Source organism: Branchiostoma floridae, chromosome 4, assembly GCF_000003815.2.
Source record: "Branchiostoma floridae strain S238N-H82 chromosome 4, Bfl_VNyyK, whole genome shotgun sequence".
Lineage (NCBI taxonomy): Eukaryota > Metazoa > Chordata > Leptocardii > Amphioxiformes > Branchiostomatidae > Branchiostoma > Branchiostoma floridae.
In genome coordinates, this window is record NC_049982.1 from 4,620,904 (window position 1) to 4,628,893 (window position 7,990).

General features: G+C 39.8%; 1 long non-coding RNA gene across 1 annotated transcript in view; it reads left to right on the plus strand.

The window, feature by feature from the left end:
• The window catches only part of LOC118413076, a 17,307-nt gene continuing 9,317 nt past the window's right edge, over nucleotides 1–7,990 (plus strand). Inside the window, exons 1-2 of the long non-coding RNA XR_004830841.1 lie at nucleotides 1–42; nucleotides 327–408. This is a non-coding gene — a long non-coding RNA (uncharacterized LOC118413076). The remainder of the gene's footprint in view (nucleotides 43–326; nucleotides 409–7,990) is intronic.

The window sequence follows — 7,990 nt, forward strand, 5'->3', positions numbered from 1 at the left end:
CGGCATGTGTGTGGAGCTGTATGGTTTTGTACTACTCTTTAGGTGAGTCATCGGCATGTGTGTGGAGCTGTATGGTAGGTAGGGTGCCTTTCATGTGTTGTTTTGTAGAGCTGTTAAGTAGCAATTGATAGAGTGAGCAAGTATGATTGTTCAAATGAGTGAGTGTCTCAGTCAATGTTGTTCATTGTTCTTGATTCCTTGTTTTTACACTTTTACCTAAAAGCCCAGAAATGATCTCATTTTTCTGATTTCAAAATAAAATGATGCGACCACATGTAACTTGGAAGTCATGTGTGTGATAACTATTGTGTGTTTCCATTGTGCAGTGGCTTCTTCCCAGTAGCGATCAGTTTCATCAGAAGGATTCCTGTACTCGGGATGGCGCTGGACCTGCCAGGCATCAGTACGGTGAGTCACTGCTATCAGTTTCTTCTTTGCTGTGCCTTATTACAGGTTTATGATACCAAAACCTGTATTGTTTTTGTTGGTATGACTGGGCACTGTCATTTTGTATCCCTTGATACAATGGGGGCAGTGTATGATGGGAAGGGTGGTGCCATTTTGGATTTGGAAATGTGGTCTTGTTATGCCTACATTTGTTGTACCTTGACATCCAGGTTGTTGGGGGAGGGATACAAGGTACACATAAAGATCACGAGTTGTCTACAGGTTCAAAGTTGGATTTTCTCTCAGTTCCCACTGATGTCGCCTTCTGTCCACTGTGCCCTATAGAATTGTCTCAGAATTGTGGCATGTTTGTGTGGACAAACCACTGAAACTAACATCTCTTGACCTTTGCTTACAGTGGTTCCTGTAGGCCAACACACATACTCATTGCTTATTGTACTTCTTTGTATTTTCTTGTGGATAAGATATCAATAGTTATTTTGCCATGTAAGCCACTATTTCAAACAGTTTAATTGCATCCAATCAATAGTCATCATACCACTGAAACTGCAGTATGCTTTCTCATCACTAGAGGGCACTGCTACCCCACATGCAGATGGTGATGTGGAGTTCAGTTAGGCTCCTTGAGTTCGGCATCCACAGTGCAAAATGGCTCCGTTTCAAACCCAAGAGGTTTGGGAAAACTTCCTCAGTGAAAACCTTTACTTGTAAAGAATATCTCTCATTTCATCCCAGCTTGACGGCACTAACATAAGGAGCTTAACCCTTATTTTTTTACAAAAAGCTAATATCATAACAAACATCAAACTAACCAACACAACCATACATACCTGTACATTTTATGCATGAAGAATCTGCGACTTTGAGTAAAACAATAGTCAAATTCTGTCCTTTAGTTTTAATTCTCTGCAAATTGCCCTGAGGATCATGGTAAAAGGACTACAGAAACATTATATAGTAGAGTGGATTCATTCCTCAAGTTAACGACATCTTGCACACTAGTTGTCCCTCAGTAAGACATCTGGAGCAGCATAGTTTAAAGTTTTGTTTAGCCTGTTGGCCAAACCGGTTTTGCTATGCATAGCTTCTTCAGTGGATAGAGGCTACATGACCTACAGAAACATTGGCAGTTAAAATTTATACCTTTTGGTTGTGTGCAGCAACAGTAAGCTTTGCTAACCATAATGTAAACCCTATCTGCTGTTGTGCGTCTGGCGTGTCAGATTTTACGGCTCATACTCAATAATCCAATCCCACACCGACACCTCCCCACTTCCTGTGGAACTGACCCCTCTGACCTCCCCTTGATTCATGACATGACTGATTAACATTTCCAGAAAAACAACAGGAAAACGTTTCATCATACAGTACAGTCTAAAGTATTGATTATAGAGTGCCACGCTGCCTTGCGCCGCACACATGGCTGCTAATTAACTTTTCTCTCTGCCTGTCTTTGGTTAGGCTTTGGAAGACATGTAGGATTTACCGGGTATGCAACGCTAAGCAACTTTTATCTGTGTATTTTTTGTCTGTGTTTGTATATTCCATCTTTTGTTCTTGTTTGATGTTGTCTGTTTGCTCTTTTAATTACTGAGTCAAGATCAATATAGAAGGTTTAAAATACATGTCCACCACTCCAAAATTAATCTTCCTCTGATTGACTATATGACAAATGAACCTTTAAATAAAAGTTTTCATCACTCCTCCGATCGATCACGAAGGTACCATGCTACATGCACACTGAACATCCAGCTGCTGCAGAGTTCTAGCCAGGATTTCATTTTAGCGTAGTGGGAATGGCATGGTAGCGAAGCGACCAATCAGGAGATTGGTGTGGAAGGGGGGTCCTGGCCCTTTTACAGTGAGAGTTTTAAAATCTAGAGTTAAAAGTTGGCACTCTGTTAACAACAGATGTAATTTGAAGGATTTTTTGGTCAGTTTTGAGTGGCATATGTTTCATTGTTCAGACATTGATTAGACATTGTTGAACAAACAATTGATAGCAAAGCACCACTACACTAGTTAAAAATTAGCGTAGTGAGCCTTATTTTAGCATAGTGGTCACAAACTAAAGCGTAGTGGCCCACCACGCTAAAATGCACTAGCTAGAACATTGTGCTAATTAGCCTCTTTGTGCTTGTTTTTGATTAAGGCTTTCAAAGACAGATAGGAGTGTATTGTGTATGTTACTATGTACATATGTTCTTTACAGTATTATGTTTTTGTTTGATAATGTTTGTATTACTGTGTTTGATAAAGAAGTGTTAAAAACACTACACTGATCTCACTCTGATCCATGCCATGACTGATGAGCTACATGTACTCCACAAGAACAAGTGTTTCATCACACTCCACAGTCTGTTATATCAACCACTGAAGTGCCATACTACATCCACACCACACTCTTAAAAAAAGCATATAGGAGTTTATTGAGTATGTTACTTAAGAAAAATACTCGGCTGTGTATTTTTTGTGTGTGTACACATGTTCTACATCATTTAAGTTTTTGTAATTGTATGATAATGTCTGCATTACTGTGTTTGATGAAGAAGTGTTAAAGACACCACTCTGATCCATCCATGCCATGACAGATGAGCTACATAAACTCCACAACAACAAGTGTTTCATCATACTCCACAGTCCGTTATATCGATCACTGAACTGCCCCACTGACCCACACTGCACACCTGCCACATAATTAACTCATGTCGGCTTGTCCTATATTATAGAGGGCAAGTTTTTTTTTTACTGAACAGGGGTGCTTGTAGCCTGGAGCGGTAGCAAAGCCACATAAAAATAACACTAATATTATATATATATATATATAGCTAATAAAAATGCATTATGCTTCATCCTCAGCTTCTTACTGCTTTATTGTACCTCCCACCTACTGCCCTCATGCTCTATTTTACTAGTCTATCTTTTTGGACTAACCCTGAGAGAGTACAAGTATTGATTGTAACACCAACACCTAGTAACAGTGCCATGTTATGAACCCAGCAGCTAATTGCCTCCTTCCTGTGTCATACATGATCGAGGGGGTTGCCTTGTCCCGCCGGGAACATACCTGACAGGTGTCTACCTTAACAGATCTGTGGCTCTGTACTTCAACTGAGCCAATCTGTACAGGAGCAGGGATCGAAATTCATTTTGGGGGAAACAGGTCATTTCGGTTTGTAAATTCATGTTTTTAAAGAAAATTTTGGAAAGTTTTTGGTTATTACAGCATGACACTGGCCCCCATTCGTCATCAAGTTAAATGATGACTTTAACCCAATATGACCTTACTTAGTCATATTGCAGCAGGTACAAATCCCACCGTATCTCAGGCCAAAGGTCAGGTATGAAAAATTATTCCTCTTTTACTTAATGTGAGTAAAGATGTGTTACTACAAGGAAGTCATTAACATGATGGAAGCAGAGGTGGACTTAGTGAGATGAAAAAATCTCAGTAAAATTTGGGTCAATTGGTTTGGTTAATGCACCTTTCGTGATGTGGTGTCGGATGTCACCTGTCTTATCGTGTTACATTTTTTCTGCATTGACAGGACCATTTTCGAACATTTCCTGTATTTGACTTTGAGTTACACGCCCCCCCTTAATCACGGTACTTTTGGCACGCATATCCTGGATTACCAACAGATGTTCTGTTACCGGCAATGGAAGTGATGGTCATATATCTTGTGTTGTCTATTTGAAAGCATGGGCCGTGTTGAAATGAAAAGGACTTCGTTTGAGCCAAATTTGGATAGAAAGGCAGGAATTTTCTTGGTGACAAGCATTTAAAAAGTCGTTTCTCATCAACCATTATGATGCTATTTGAAAACCCGATAAATCATGAAAAAAGTAGCTCTTTGCCAATTCTATAAAGAGTTACAACATGAAACACTGCAAAATATTGCAATTTGAAAACATTATCCCTTGCCTTGATTGTAAGTTGATATCCCTAAATACCCGTTTTTAAGCAATGGATATACCGGTACATGATGATGTGGGTTACCCCGCGGATAAAGGTGAACTAGCATTACATTATATTACCTCCTCCTCTTCCAAGGTACAAAGATCTCATCACTACACATGTGGGAAGAGTATTCTACCAAACATACAAAATATCTCCTTTCTGATTGACATACATATATGCTTCATGTATAACATGCTCTATGATGTGAATGATGTAATATCGAGGTTGCAGTGCTCAACGTGACCCAATTTTTCCCATACTTCCCGACGGATAAAGTCAAAATATTCGAGGCAGTACAGCGGCCATTTGTCTTCTGTGAGGTTTCGTGGAAAAATGCGGATCACAGAGAAATGTGTGGTGATGAGATACAGTACCATGTGGAGTGACATGTGGCAGCTAATCAGACCAAAGTGGGCAGGTTTCTGTGTGAATGAGAACCATCCTTCATGTAGTGTCAAGAGCCTGCATCAGGCTGATACATGTGAGGAATGATGAGGTGTTGGAGGGTTCCTGTAAAAACCGGGGCCCCGCGGGGCCACGGGGTACCCCGCGGGGTGCCCCGCGGGGTACCCCGCGGGGCCCCCGTTGTACAATAAACGCTGATAAACGCTGTAACGACATTTTTAATGAGTAATTAGCTTCGGCTTAGCTTAGCGGCGCTGGGATCTGGATCTGGAGTGACTTCGCGTTTGCGGAGGAGGTCAGGGGTCAAACGGCAATACGCAACCACAATGCCTTGCGGCCGAAAGTTGGTAGGCACGTGATGGCGGCGCTCTTTTTTATTTGCGATAAATTTCTGATTTTAGCCCCGAAATGTCTGTATTTACGATGAAATATGTGCTTGGGGACCTTGATACTATTGATTTTAGGGGAATTTATCCTTCCTTTGGTGAGGATTCTCCAAAAAGTAGCGACGATGTGGGGAGCATATGGTAAAATGTGTGTAACGTGAAAGTGGGAAATGTAACCGTTATATTTCATTTTATGCATTTATTGCCCATGAAGATTATGTTACTGAGCTGATATAGATTTCTCAAGAAAAGACAAGCTTTAAGCTTTCTCCTGTTTTGAAGGAATGTCTCTTGCAAAGGAAGCATCAGAAAGGAGAACATCATGTTGAAATAGATAAGCCTTTCAGCTGAAATGGGCCGTTCAAAAAATAACTGAGGAGGGGGGGGGGTGAAGAGGTCGGATTTTACGTTAGTGGGTGTGGATTTTGTTGGCTTTGGATTGAAGGGGGTTTACAAGAACTTGAAAGAAGAAAACCCTGGACTTGGATGAAATTATAGGGGGTCAAGTCACTTGGATAAAATTTTTAAGGGGCCAAGGCACCTGGATATGGATGAAATGAAAGGGGGTCAAGGTACTAGGATAATAATGAAAGGGTAGTCAGAAAGTAGAAAATCCAAGCTCTTCAACCCCCCATCCAATTTTTTTTGAACAGCCTAATACTAGTAGTCAGTTCAGCACCCATGACAGTCTGTAGTCACTAACTCACCAGTAGTCATACCTGGGTACAATCTTTTCTCGTGTATGTAATCGATGTTATCAGGACATGTCAGGAATTTTGACATAGTTTAGGATACTGTAATACAATGATCACAAAACTGATGTTTTATTGAATTATTGACCTTGTACATCATACTACTGACACTGAAACCTGCATGATATTTCTAGAAAGTAGAGACTCTTAGCTTTCTATTGATGTATACATCATTAGTGGGGGGTGTTGTGGAGGAAAGGAACCAAAAACTAATGAAAAAGGGATCACATAGTGGTCGGAAAATAAAATTTCTGCTTCTTGGTACATGGATCTGAGTGTACTAGAACCAAGGACGCTGTCAGGAAGGCTTCATATTAGTGTACATGTAGGTCCTTATTATCATAATATTATGTGAATGATCACAGCAGTCTTTCTTATACTTTAAAGGAGTTTATTATCAACTTGACACACCACCGTAGGAAACACTCAGTATAGGCATAGGTATAAAAGATCATATATTGGTCTTTACATCTAAAGACTGGGTACTACTACTAAACTATAATAACTACTACTGCTGCTGTTGTTGTCTGCAGTAGTACTATAATAATTGTATAATTGTATATGCATATTACATGTATTACACACAATGTGTATATCATCCATTTTAACACTGTCCGTGAGCTTGGATACTGTGTAGATAGATATGGTTAGGGATAGCATTCTTCTTGGCACCCAGGGTGTACTTAATCAGTAATGCTAGACAATTCAGGTTCATGCATGCTAACATGCTGCACTCAATTTTCCTTTCATTTTTACAGTGTACACATAAATAGGTGTTATCTTGAAAGTTTATCTGTGTTGGTAGAAGTCATTATAATACATAGGTGTGTTGTACAACTACATGAACCTACACTGGTATAACTTATAAGGCTACTACACATTTTTATGGACACCAAACACACAGGTAACTGTATGCTATGAATTGAGTTGAAAAAACATGTTGAGTGTTGTTACACATGGATATGCATGGTGAACACAAAATGGCCAATTTTGCTTGCTAAAATATTGTAATCACCATAGTCTTATATCATCATCATATTATTATATGAAGTTTTAGATACTGTGTTTACACCGAAGAGTCAAACATTAATTATGAAAACATCAGAGAGTAGTACTGTTCTTATCAAAGTTGAAAACCAAACATTAGAGTGCAAACATGGAGCCTGGAAATGGGTGTATGGGGGAGGGGGCACGGTTCTTAACCCTCTCAGCACGAGAAGCCACTATCATGGCTTTCCCATAGGACACGAGAAGCCACGATCATGGCTTCAGGTTTAATTCCGGCGGGAAATTCAAACTGACTACTGTGAAATGGGAAATTTGGCAGAGTCTGCCAATCAGGATGCTTGTATCTTTGACCAACCAGAAGGGATCTAGCATTTGAGCCCTGTTTCTGAGGCCTCCAGTGTGTGTTTTGGCTTCAGTTTTCTACAGGTTTATTTAGTAAATTTAGCAAAAATGGAGACAGTTTGGTGGATAATTTTGTTGGAGGCTTACAGGAGTGATGACAGGGAAATCCTTGAGGGACAGCAAGGCAAACACCCAGCTGTTTTTGTTGAGATCAAATGAGCTGATATCACCGTGTCTAATGAGTTCTACATGCATGCTTCCTTGTTGTTTTTCTTGGGGCAGAAGGAGGTCCAGGTCAGGTCAGATAGGTCACTGGTCCAAATTGACATTTTATATACTCTGATACCTGTTTCTCTACCCAAGTCATAGTAAATGGATTTATTTGACTCCCTGATATGTGGAGAACATCCAGAAAAATAATTTGCCATTTAGCACAAGGCATATTCATTATTTTAATAGTACAACTACAGGTGTGGGGAGGGGGGCACAACTGTTTATTGGGGTAACATTTGTTTGTCAACACTGAACTTATTTGAAATCATGCTTTGATTTTTAGTTTTTGGTCATTCTAACAGCATACCAGCATTGTGTATGTATGGTTGAGTATTTCTACATAGTTTTATGATAAATGACACAAAAAACTCAGCCCCTAGCCAAATATTTTCTTTTGTGAAACTTTTTTTGGGAGTGATGCAAATGTGTTTTGAGTGTTCCATGACGATGCTCTA